Genomic DNA, 13,882 nt, shown 5'->3' with positions numbered 1-13,882 from the left:
ATAAAAGTCTTAAATGGACCCTGGCACCAGTGTTTTTCTTACCAGACTGGTTAGTGATGTTTTGTTGCCCTTGGTGATTGTTGAGACTTATACATGCCTTTTAATTTTTTTTAAACAAAGGATGATTTCTGATTTACCCTGAGAAATATGTAGAGTTTCTGGGGAAGTGTATATTTGAGGATCCAAAGGCAAAGTTTCCCTCAGTCCCCCCTGCTGATGGGTTGATGCATTTCCCTTACTTGGGAAGGGAGGGAATTAGATTATTATTCATTTCCTTTAGCTTTCCCCCATTAGCTTCATCTCCTGCTTCCCCCTAATTCTGACATGTCATGGTTGTAGATAACTCCTTCGCTATTACCTGTAGATCAGCATTTTGTGTGTGGCATGACAGACAGCAACTGTGAACTTGTGTTTTTGAAACTTTATTTTAACTTGCTAAATTCTCTGTATCCTTAAGCATCTTGCTAAAGTATTGTGGTGGACTTCTGCAAATGGTGTAACTTTCTGCATCAGCTCAACTCCAAATGCCTTTGCTTTTGAGGGGTTTCAGCCCATTGATTCCCTTTTACCTTGCTTTTTTCAGTTGTGGATATGGGGCATGGGAGCTATCTGGCTTTTGTTCCCTTGTAAAGCCTTCCTCTTTCTATCAACAGTCCTTTTGCTTCTAGCCCTACATTAGAAAGTCATGACACTATTTGTCCTTCAGACATCCAATGTGTACTTCATAGTTTCAGGTTGATTATCGAAAGGAAAATGGGGTTTTAAATTCTGAAATGCAGTTTCTTTTTTGATAGAGAAAATTGGATTGTGATTGTTGCAGGAGGGGTAAGGCCAGCAGCTCCAGCAAGTGAGTGGGCTGCTTGTCTTGGCTAGGGCAGGGACTGTCTGAGCATGTGCTGCTGCAGTGTTACTTGACAATGTCTGTGCAAGTCCTGCTGCAGTGAATTTGGAATGGCTCGAGCTGAAAGCTGTTTATCTTTGTAAGACTGCCAGGTATTTTTTGCCCCTGCAAAGCTTCCCTTAATGGCTTCTACCCCCACCAGCCTGAGAAGCTGTTGGTAGAGTACAGAGAATGACTTTCCTGACTTTGATGGGCTTTTTTTGAATACCGACTTTATGGGTTGGGCTCTACTGGTCTGTAATGGTCTGACTAAAATCTGCTGGTGGATATGCACACTCGTCTGGAGATATTTATAGAAGAGTTAGTAAACATGGTAATAAACAGTAGTTCAACGTGGTATTTTGTTAAATTTATCTGAGCACATTTCCAAGGGAGGTGTAACTTATGAAGACTATAAATGGTGTTACCCATCTCTGCTATTACTTCTGCTCTCATGTGAGGTAACCCTGGGCATAGGGGGCTCCCAGAGCTGCTGTGGCTTTTGGGTGATTCTGTTCTTTTCCAGTGGGTGTGGTGTTTGGTTCTGATTTTATTTTTGTTATCTTTTAATGTCTTTTCTCCTTTTGACATGTCTTTTCTTCAGGGGTTATTGTTGGATGTTTCAGTAGGCTTTCTCAGTTAAAAAACTGGTTAATATTTCATTGTGTATCTTACCACTGTAGGTGCTCTTTTGTTGCTTTTCCTGTTGTGCAGATGGTCAAGCAAAGAGGCAAAGCACAGCTATTCAAATGAGCTGAAAGGTCCTGAAAGTTGAATGTTATGAAGAAGTTATGAACAAACAGGACCCAATTTCTTGGGTTTTCTTAAACTTGCTTTCTCCTACCTCTGCTACCTTGTCTCTGCTCCTCAGGTGTAGAAGGGGACTGCTTTTCTGCCTTTTTTTTTTGTTCTGATGCTTGTGGGGGATGTGGTCAGGCAGCGTCCCAGTTGGATCATTTGTTCTCAGCCTCAAGGACAATTCCTCTTATGCTTTTAGTGTGTTTTCTAGGTCTCATGTGGCTGGCAGCTCCTGTTGTCTCACCTTGCTTCCTCTCTGAATAATTGCTGCCCCCAGCTGGCTTGAGCAAAGAAGTGTGACTCAGCCGCTGTGGGCAGAGGTGGGTCTGCAGTTGCCTGTATCCTAAGCAATTGGCACTTCCTGGGAACAACAAATTAGGTTTTTGTTATGGTACCTGCCAAGGTCCTTATCAGGTTTTTGCACATTAAGTTTTGTACATATAGCTTGTTTCTATCCCATAACTGACATTCTAGGAGGGAAGAAATTAGAAGCTCCATGCTCCTCTGAGCACTGGGTTAGCTATTTTATTGAGCTGCATTTGTGGAGAGAACAGAACAGCTTGATCCAGACTGTTACTGCAGTGGCAGTGACTGTGCTGTAGGTGTGGCATTAAAATGTGACCATATGGTCATAGAATCATTTGGGTTCAAAAAGAGTGTTCACATTTCTAATTGCCTTATGTTAGGCAAACCCCTGCTTCTTGGCTACTGAACTCCCTGAAACCTTTGGCACCTGCTGTTGTTATGAACTGCAGGGCAGCCAAGCTGCGTTTGAAGGTACTGTGGAGGTGCTGTTACCTTTTCTGAAATGCACTACGTATAAGGTAAAAAACCACCCCTTTCCACAGTGCATTTAGTGTGAATAGTCCTGGCTAGCATCTGGAGGGGTTGCTACCCTTTAACAAAGGTGCTGATGTGATGGACCCTATCAAGGAGATAGCAGCTAGGTGGTAATCATCCTTGAAGTAGCTTTTTGAAATATGCTCATAGCATTTAAAAAATTCATTATCTAGCTAATGGCTGGAGACAACTGCTTGCCTCTGTTCCGGTGTCTTCCTAAGTTATTCACTATCTTTTTCTTTACAGCCCTCTTAACAACTGGAAGCAGTGTCTGTGCCTTTTGGAAAGGGTGCTTTTCAGCTTTATTTGGTTACAGCTGGCCAAGGAAATGATGACAACTTGCCTTTCAGTCCTTCATAAAAATACGACGTCTTCTCGCAAACTTCTCTTTGCTAGCTTGCCCTCATTCTGGGGGATTTGAAATTACGCTTTTTGGGTGTCTTTTAGTTGTTGTGCAGGTAAGTTTTATGGCTTTTCTCCAAGTATCACATATGGTGAAGTGGAACAGATCTGCATCACTATTAGAGGGCAGCAGGATGTGCTTCCTCAGCAAGGGGTGAGTCTTGCTGGGCATCTGTCCCCTCTGTGTTCACGGGAGGCCTGGCTAGAGGACCTGCTTTGGGCAGTCTCGGCTCCAAAGTGAGCCTGGCTCCATTAGTTTGACTGGAAAGAAAGTAGAGGAGTGGGTCAATGTAGCTGTTGAGGCCCACCAGTGGCCTCCAGATCTTGTAGAGCAAACTCTATGGCTTTAAGAGCTGGCAGTCAGCTACACAATACATGTCAATGAAGAGGTAAATTCTGTGGTTAATGTGAAATGGCAGTAAACAGACAGCAAAAAGCCCACAGGCCAGGAGAATGGTTTGGATCAACTGGGCTCAGGCGGCAGTAAGGTGGGGTTAGTGTCTCCAGAGTGCCATGTGAGACTTCTGATCATCAGACCATAGCAGACTAAAATGATGAGAAAAGGAGAGAGGAAAACAGATGTGATGAGAGCCATGCCATAGGGGAAATAGTTGTGAGGGTCTCAAGGCTCATCATGTAGCAGACAGCATGGTTATTGATAATGCCACTGCGAGCATAGATCAAGATGGGCAGGAGCTGCAGGAACACAAATATGCAGGATGTATCCGTGCCAGTAGCAGCCAAGTGCCAGCTCTGGTAGGGTAGGAAGCAGATGGGATAGGAGATGCCTAGAAAGCAGTGGACACTGATGCAAGTAAGCAGCAGGATGCTGCTGTACAAGTTGTCATAAACCAAGAAATGTTCCTTGTTTGCAGAGCAGCTCTCCAAAAGGCCGCATGTTCTGCAGGATGTAGTTGATGATGAGCAAGGGCAAAGAGAAGAGATAGGGCCAGGTCTGTCACAGCCAGGTTCGCTAGGTGGATGGTGGTGCAGGTCCAGTCCTTGGCATGGCAACAGCTGAGCCACAGTATGGCCCCAGCATGAAGATCTAGCTATAAGGTGCAATAAGATGTATTTATAGCTTTCCACAAGAGGGCACAGAGCCTTTCCTGAGGCACTGTTCTCCATTTCTTTCGGCCCCTTCATTGCTGGGTGCAGCTTTAGGCACCATGTGCTGCTTTTCTGTTGCTTTTTAAAGCTTTCGCTCTACCCGCCAGAAATAGAAACACGAACGCCCGACAAGTCATTTGCCGCTCTTGCCCCTTGCTACCTCAAAGAAATCAGTAAAATCCTAATTAAAGTACACAACAACCTTCTGAAGAGATGAAACTGCAATGGAAATGGTGTGTCACTGTTACTGTTTGAATTAAACCAAAGCGGTGAGTGCTGCAAACACTTGGTGATATGCCCTTGGGCACCAACCAACACTGTATTGCAAGGGCGCTTCAATGAAGTTTATTGCAAATGCAGGCTCTGCCACATACTGAAATTCCTCTGAGTTTCGATTACTTGAGGAGGGCATTTGAGGAAAGGTCTCAAGTGAGCACCCGTTTTGCAAGAGGCAGTGCGTGAGTCTGCTGCTGGTTTGGCATTTCATGCAGGTTGGCTAAAAAGAGGTGAGTTTGCAACTTGCCCATAGCAGCACAAGAAAACAAACTCCATGGCTAGGCACAGGTGGCCTCGCTTGAAGACCCAGGCTGGGCAGGGGTTTGCTCAAAATGTGTGTGTGTTGTTTTTGAAGTTTGTACCCAATATACCCCCTGAATCTCCCAGGAGAGTGAGGAAACCATGAGGGGTTCATTAGCAGGGATCTTGTTCTAAAGAGGGCAGTGATCAAACCAAACCAAGAAATAACTGAATTTCTTTTTGTTCTTCATTCAGGGGAAAGTGTGGTAACTTCTGTGTTGTGGTCACATGAGCCAGACCTGTGGAAAAGCTTTTTCTCCTGGTGGAATGAGGACATGCCTGTTCTGGTGAGCCCCTGTGATCTCACCTACCTGGGTTGCTTGGTTTACATTTTCATGTCTGTCCCTACTTGGGCTTGTCTTCTGCTGTAAATCAATAACATGGCCCCCTCAGAGAATCTCTGACTGAGCTGCAGGCTCCTGGGTCATCACATCACTTCTGAGATCCTTCCTTGCCATGTATCCTGCAGTGGGTCCAGCTGTGGGAGGGTCCTGGCCAGCTCCTCTCTTCACGCTTCTGGCTGGTCCTCATCCTTAGATCAAAACCCTCCAGGCACTGACCCTGGAAAAGGGTTTTAGCCCTCACTAGCTTGTGATGTGAATAATTAAATATCTCAAAAGCAGTAATTTACTGCTTGGCTTTTGAATTATTGCACTAATTTGTTCCTAATCTGCTTTATGTGATTTGAGCTGCAAACTTTCACTTAAGTGAACTTAATATTTTGAACTCTGAAAACTCTGAAAACTGTGCAATAAGGATACTATGTCCGTTGTATTAACTGGGAGCCAGTGCCCAGGGTTGCTGGGGCCAGCTCACTCTCTGAAGGTAGGGGACATACATCTGGATCAAGAGAGAAGAGGTGAGGAGTGAGGTTTACCCTAAGAAATGCTTCTGTTTCCTGGGTTATCTGTCACTAGAGGTCAGCACTGCAACGTTAATGTACAAGAAATGTTTCATGTATTAGGACAAAAAGTCATATTTTAAGTGTGCAACTGTTATCATTAATTTCTATCACTTATTTTTGTTACTTTGGAGGTTCATGTCCAAAGACAAATATTAATACTATCAGTCTTCATCCAGAAGAGGTCACTTTTATTTTTACTCATGCAAATAAAGCAGTGTAGGGTAATGAAGTGACCAAACTTGTGGGGTTTTAAAGCTGAGTTGCAGAATGGCTGTGGTTGGAAGGGACCTCTGGAGTCACCTAGTTCTGCTTGAGCAGTCATAAATGTGTTCTGCTACCCTTGCCTTCGGATCAATTTTTGAAAGAAGTACCTGCTCCTCACTGCTTTGTGGGATAAGCTGGTGGAGATGCTGGTTAACTCCGACCCAGCCCAGGGCGGAACTAACTCCAGTTTCTACCATCCCATCTGGTATGAATGCAGCAAGGCCTGCGGCCACTGTGTCTTCTCTTTGGTGCACATGCAGCAAACTGGCCCTGGCTTACAGGATGGGTGGCACTGCAGTCCCCTCCCCAAACTGGAGCTGTTGACTGACAGCATTGGCATCCTCAGCAAAAAATCCTTTTGATCCCAATTGGATGTGTTTTGTGAAGGCTGAAGTTGCATGAGATAATGTAGGTTTAAATTGTTGCTGGAGTGATCCCTGCTGTCATCCATTGTACAAAAAACCCCAATTTTTTGTATCCATTGTATCAAAAAAATCCAGCCCTCTGGACTGGATGGAAAAGGAAGGTGCGGTCAAAAAAGTCTTTAAATTTTGCAGTTTAAGACCTAAAACATATTCTCCATAAAAAAGCATTACATGTGCTTAGTGGCTTCTTATACAGTGTGTTCAAGGCACAAGGAGCACTGATGACCCTTTTCATAATCAGACCTCTTGTTTTCTGTAATTTCACTTCTGTGAAGAGCTCATTCTGTTGGTACAGTCTTGGCGGGTTGCAGCATGATAGAGAAGTTTCTGCTTCAAGGAGCTTTGGTCCAACCAGGTAGTTACATCCCCACCAAACCCTCACATCTCTTAAATTGAATGTTTCCAAGCTGAGTAAATTCTTTGTCCTCTCCATTTCACTGGGACTGATTTGGTACATGTCATTTGGGCTGCTGGCCTGGGAATAGTTCATGTTGGACATAGCGTGTTGTTCAGCGTGCAATTGAACGGTTTTGGGGTGCATGTTGTGGGGCAGCTTTGAGCGATCTGGCCGGAAAAGTACCACTGGAGAAGTTTCAGCTGGATCCTGTAGCTGGAGCTGACCTTTGGAGAAAAATATATGTATCCATTTTAGGGTATCTTTGGATTTTGGGGGTGACACCTCTTTGTTCTGCAAGGAAAAGGAGGGACCTTCCAGCAAACAGAAGGAAGAAATATTTTCTGTTCTGTTTCCTCTGAACATCCAAATTCTACTCTTTCTGGTATTTTTACATAGCACCTGTGGATCTGTAATTATAAGGCTGTTCCTCAAATTGTTAAAATCTATGTTGTTATATTATCTTAATTAATGAACTTGTTTGCATATTTACAAAGCTCTGTCTGTAGATATAAAACAGCTGTTAATGTCAGTAATTCAGAAAGAGTGGAGTTGGCATCCTGCATTTCTCTTGTCAGGTGAAATGATGATTGAATATAACTGGCCACTTCAAATTAAGGTAAGTGAAGTAACTGCCTTAGAGCAGCTGGGGTGAAATGGCTCACTTACGGCTGCTGCAAATCGACGAAAAAAGTCTCAGATGTCACTTAAATGCTTATGGGAAATTGGTTAACCTACTTCATACTAAAGACTTAACGACTTTTTAAAATTCTACGTTATTCATTACATGTTATTTTATATTTTCATTACTATTATTCTTATTATTTTATGTTTTTAGATGGATACATTTTGGGGTATACTTTATAGCATTGCAGTGGGAATAAGTCAACTTAAATCTGATGGTCAAGGTGAAGTCTATTGGGGAATTGTCTTTTAAAATGTTTTCACAGTGTTCCCCACTGGCCTCGTCCATTCTGGATGGCTTTGTGTGGCTGTTGGGTGATCTGTTACAGTCAGTATTTCTGGGTAAATCAACCCACTAACCCAAGCTGAAAACCATCTTGCTTGGCTTTGCTACTGCTTCAGTGTGAGCAGGCTGACTCGGGGTGACCCCCGTTTACTGTCCTGCATTTCAGACCTACATTGAATAGGTAGCTGAGAGTAAAACTTCGCTTGGTGATGCTTAGGCTATCAGAAACTATATTGTTTATAAGAAGAGCTCCCCAAAGCAGATTTTTCCAGTTTTTTTATGTAAAATTCACTTAAAATAGTTTTTAGTGAGACTAGGGGTGATATCTCAGTGTATGAAAGCTGTCAGAAATGATTGATACACATATGAGAAGCTGAGTGAAAATGGAAGGGAAGATATGGCATTGCCAGGCTTCATTTAAATACAAAAACTATGCATTTAGATTGATTTATTTTTATGCCAATAGTTTCTGACATAAATATAGTGATATATAATGTATTGACTATAATGTCAACATTATTTTAAAGCTGACTCAAGGAAAAATATCTCATTGTTAGTGCTGAAATATAATGCTTTGTTCTGCAGAAGAGGAAAGCCTAAGATCAAATAACCTCTTTAAGACCCTTTGTAATGGCTCTTAAAATGAGTGAGTCACAGCAGAGATGACCTGTCCTGGGGCAGTCTGTTTCCTGAAATTGTTTTGGGACTTTCAGGGCAATAGGAGACTGAACAGGAGAAGCATATCCTGTGGCGCTCTGTGTGTGAATATATGTGAAGCATATCCAGCGCTGGATAGCCCAGCACTGCGGCTCATATCTTTGCTCTCTGTTTAGAGATATCCTAAACTTGCATCCACACTGCCCAGCAGGTTGGTCCTTAGTTTTTAATGCTAATCACACTTTTATACCATGCATTATGTATGTTGCACTATGTTAAACTAATGGCTTTCAAGTCTGTTGGCAATGTGCTGTTGCCTTCAGCCTATGCCAAGATGTCAAATGACCTCATTTGAATTTTGCTTTGAGGTATTTAATTTTTTATTTTGTGTTTTGGAGCTAACCTTGCTAGAGGTGGTGGAACTACTAGGTATTTTGGGATGAAAGGATAGCTGTTCATTGCCTGAACAGTCTAGTGCAAATGGGATTCACCCTTTTTCTTTACTGCCTCTGTTCTTTACCTTCTGTTCTGAATTTTCCAGGTCAAATCTCCAGATGTTCAAGTGAACCAACATGACCTTCAGGACGAGCTTAGCTGCTGTTGGCTGTAAACACCTGAAGTCAGTGGAAACCACAGGTTCATAATAGGTCTACCTCTCTCAATCCACACTCCTGTTGTTCTCCTGGAAGAATCTTCTGGTCTACTTCTGATGTAGATTCACATCTTCCAAATTCTTCTGCATTTGCTTTATTTATTTTGTTTTAAAAATCAAACAACCAATACAAAGCAAAACAAACAAAAAGGTCAGAAAAAACCCTGAAAAGTTTCTTTTCCACTAAAACCACTTTGCAGCATTCAGCTGACTGGTGCCTTTGCATTCACTCAAGGTTAAGTATGAAAGCTTGGCTGTGCAAACAGTGGTGATACTGCACAAGGGTGGCTGCTGCACACTGGTGTGTGGTGTGGTCCTGCTGTAACCTGTGAACCATAATGACAGAGAGAGATTGGGTTAAATGAAGGCTTTTCTACTATTGTGTATATTGTTTCTTAGCTTATGCTTAGTCTGCTTATATTATGGCAAAGTTTAGCTTAGGTCTCCTTTTGCACCCTTTTTACCCTTAACATCTTTCTAGTAACTTATTCTGCACCTGTTTAACATTTGAAGTGGTTGTGGCTCATTGCTTGGTGTTACGGCTAAGAGAGAAGGCACTGCCTGTAGTTTTGCTTGCAGCCTTCTACTGGTGTACTGCTGGCAATGCTGAATATCTCAACTTGCTTGGGTGCAGATGTGCTGAGCACCTGCAGCTTCAGGAGCAGTCAGTAAAAGCTCCACCCGATTATCATCTCTGCAAATCACTGCTAGGTAACTCCATCTCACGCCCCACAACTGATGTCTGTGTTGGCTTTAGGTTGGGTTCAGCCCATTGCACAAAAGGGTGGGTGTCAAGAGTAAGACTAAGCAGACGACTTGTAAGTCCCTGCCTGCATAGGAAGCCCTAGTAGCAGGGCTGGGGTATTGCTGGATGCCTGGGGGAGTGGGGATGCTCAGGAGCAATGCTTCCATCTGGAGCTGGAACTGCCTTAACCACTGAATGACGCATTAATAATTGGACATATATGTTATGGTATATGATCATAATGGCATTATGGTCACTTCTGTAACACTACACCTATAGGTTTTGGCACATCAGGTACTATGACATTTCTATTCACAGATGAATTGTTTGGGAAGTGTCAGATGGAGAGCACTAGGCATAGATGTGAGTCTTTTCCTTTGCATGAATTTATTTTGTTCTTCCTCATTTTGTCCTGCATTATTTTACTTTCACTTTGTACAGGCTGCTGATATAAAGGGTTTATTCATGAGGTTAACCTAATTACTGTCTTCAGAAACAAAGCCTGTTTCTACAGTGAATATCCTTTTGATATCCATCATCTGAAGATTGCCTAATAAAGTTAGCAAATGGCCTCCAAATGAACCAAAATGATTCAGTATCTCATCTAGCAAAGAATGTATTATGGCTTTACCGGTACTGACAGAAATGTTTAAAATTCTCAATGCATTGCCGTGCTGGTGGATTAATATGCATTTTTCTGTCTTGGGATGAAAAACACCGTCTGGATTTAATGCAACACTTACAAAATTGCTGATGTGTGTCTCTGTTAAAGTTATTTTATATACACACTGGAGAGTTTACCAGAGACAACTGGAAAGTTCACTTTGAGTAGCTCCGGTACTTGTAATCAGTAACTAAAATGTATTCATGGAGATGCAAGACTAAAAGTGCCTTCGTATATTTCCCTTGCTTGGAACAAAGGTGATACATTTTTTCACGTAAGCAAAGCTCCTTGTAGTTGAGTATGCTCTGGGGAGATAATTAGGAAAGATCAATATATACTGACTGAGTTTTGCCCTGAGCATGAGTTTTCTGTCCACATATTGTGATAGCCAAGCTTTAGTGTGTGGCTGGTGGCTGGATCCCTGGGTTGGCTCAGCTGCTGCTGGATCTTGTGAGATCTCAATGTTGGGTTGAAATGGGGAATAGTTTACATTTGGTCAGCTATTGTGTGAATGTTGGTTTAAAAACCTGACATAAAAGCCTGTTTCAGCCCTTCCTGGTACTTTTCTCAAGACAAGTATTCATTGCTCTATTCTTGTTTCTGCCTTTTCTTTTTGGGGAGAAAAGACAAAAATGACCCTTTTTTTCCCCTAATGATCATTAGTCTATTAAGTGAATTCTTGAACAGAAAATTTTAGATTTAGCTTGTCTTCTCTGAAGCAGAAACCCAGGTAATCCTGTTAAAAAAAGTGTAACCAGGAGATCACAATGTTCTTGCTGCTGCCTACCAGCTTGATTCTTGCAGGTATTTGTGAAGACAACTGGGACTGTCTTTATATTCTTAATCTTCCATTTTTACTTGCACTGGAACTTTCATAAATAATTTAATGATAATGTATCTTTAGTGGAAAATATTAGTTTACAGGAGAACATTTCAGAAAGCATACTGATGGGCTGCCTTGTTCCACAGAGTGCTAAAATCCAGCATTAAGCGATGATGATGTTCAAAGTGTCCAAAGGGAAATCATTATTTCAGTTCCTACTTAAATAGCTCTCTGGATTGGAAGGAGTATCTGAATTAATGGTAGTTTAGAGTCATTATATATTAATGGGCTCTGTCTGATTTATTTTTCTCTAGCAGTTGTCTACTTTCATGATGACACGTGACCATTCCATTTCCCCTGCTATGGAGTGGTAGGAGGTGGATTAGAACCTTGAACCAACAAGAAGAGTCTGCATGGGAACATGATGGGATCTTGCATAATTTTTAATGGGGAGTTACAGACTCTCACACAGGATATCTGTACACACTTAGCTTTCTGATGACAACTGTAACAGACCTCAAGGTACGTGTCACTGAGCTGCTGGAGAAGCAGGCTCCAGCTTGCCAGATGCTGTTGCACTGCACTGAGTTGCCTTTGTAGATATTTTTGTAATTGCAAACTTTTTCCTAGCTCCAGTAGCGCTTAAATAAAAAAATTGATCCCCTGGAATTATATTGCTGAATATTAGAGTCAGTATTTATTTGCAAGAGTCACTTTGGGGTGCCTAATTTGTCCACAGGAGCAAGGTTTTCTGCTCAGGCTGCAAAATGGTGCAATAAAAATCAGTGATTGATGTTTATTATCAGATTAAATGGTTTAGCTGTGGGGATCAAAGTTATAAATTACAGCACTCCCCAAGCTGTGATTGGCCACCAGAGATCCTTCTAAGTGCCAGCGTTTTTTAATGAGAACATATATTTTCAAGCTTCTAACAGTATCAACTTTTGTAGTTTATTGAAACTCTGTTTAAAATAACAACTTACTGAGTGTCAAAAATATTGGCTATGTTTGTTATTTGCTTGGTCAAACATCCCAGAGGGAAAAAGCAAGAGTTAAAAGCAGAGATTTTCATTCCCAAGCAAAGTTTGAGGGCTGAAGAAGTGAGAAGGATGCCATCCTCTGGCTCTGCACTGGCGTAATTTTTGCTTCTTCTGATTGTTGGTCATTTCAAGGGGCCTCAACGTGCAGCAAATGCAGATGCTCCCTCAGGTTGCTTACCCTCCGTACTGCAAAGGGGAACCATAACCTAGTTAATTCATGGAAATCAAGTATCATGGAGAGACTACACCGTTAGTGTTATATTGGCTGGATTAAAGTCTAATGGTCAGATTTTTCCCTGTTGGGCATGGGTGAATCCAGCATTTTCCCTTCACTGTTCATAAAACTAGAGGAAATGAGGATTTCTTAAAAAGCAGTAAATGTAAACACCCTAATATTTCCTTATAACTGATAGGGCATGCCCTAATTATCAAAAGCATAATATTATAATAATAGAAGTTTGATGAAAGGAATACCGAAATAATTTTGTTAGATAGCTCTTAAGCTCTGTATCTGAAAACTGGCATTCAAATAATAGCTAATTTAGAGAGGACTAAACGATATTTTGTTACTTGCTATGGGAGATTCATAATTGGGGTAAAATCTTAACTGTGAAAGCATTAGTCTCAAGCACAGGACTGTATCATCAAAAGCATGACATTGTCTTCCTGTCCCCAGGACATTCTTTGTTAGAAAATCATTTATTTTACTCAAAAGAGGTCCCTTTTGTTTCTGTATTAAAAAGTTGGTCTTTTTTTTTTTTTTAACCTGCATTTACGCTGAAGAGATTCTGTTTAATCAGTTCAGTTCAAAAGAGTTTGCACCATACAGTCATTTTCTGGGGGAGAAATCATTAGGTGTGCTGTGGGTATTGCAGCCGCTCAGCTGGGGGCAGTTTCAAAGCAGGCTCTCTTCTTCAATTCCTTCTGCATCAGCATATCGGATGCTCTTCCCTGGATATCAGGGTAAATGAGGGGCTTTTTCAAAGGTGAGAAAATATAATTTTGAGTGATATACAAGAATCAACTGATTTGCAGCCAGTCATGGAGGTGTTATTTCCTTCATTACACTGATGTGGAAGGACTTGCCCAAAGCCCAACTTGGGCCTGGGGGAGTGCTAATTCTGCACCTTGCTTGATGTGTGCTCACTTTAGCATCGCAGGAAGGATGTAACTGAATGAAATACTGCTTGCTGTAATTACAGCTGGTTCATACACAGAGTGACTTTGTCCGTTGTTGAGTCAAATTGTTTCATTTTAAATTATTTTTAAAGGCTAAAATGAGCAAAGACAATCTGTGACTACTGCAGCAGAGGCAAGGCCTCTTAATAAGGCAGAGATCTGTGCTCAGTGAGTGGGCACTGGCATGGGGCTGTCAGGGAGGCTGGCCCTCCCTTGGTGCAAGTAGCAGCCCTTGCTGCTGTAATTGCACCTTTACCTCGCAAGCCCTTGTGGAAAATAATTAATTTTCATAGAAGCCTGTCTCATTTTAGGCCCCTGAGGGTATCAATTAAATGCAATAATGGTAACTGCAGCTTTTAAGCAAATATGTAGGTTTTTTTAAAAAATGAGGTGAAATCTTTACACAGCATGGAGCTGAAGACTTTGTTTCACTGTAAGCACCGCTGCTGAAAAGTCACAGAAGCAGCCATTTACACCCAAGAAACAGAGGCAGGAAGGTGTTCCTTTTGCACTGTTTAGCTGGGATATTAACATTAAGGTCTCTGAGCCAGCTATTGGA

Source organism: Pezoporus flaviventris, unplaced genomic scaffold (genome assembly GCF_033815535.1).
Source record: "Pezoporus flaviventris isolate CSIRO_AGI_PZ_B2104156 unplaced genomic scaffold, CSIRO_AGI_Pfla_v1 ptg000013l, whole genome shotgun sequence".
Lineage (NCBI taxonomy): Eukaryota > Metazoa > Chordata > Aves > Psittaciformes > Psittacidae > Pezoporus > Pezoporus flaviventris.
Note: the sequence above shows the minus strand (reverse complement) of the source record.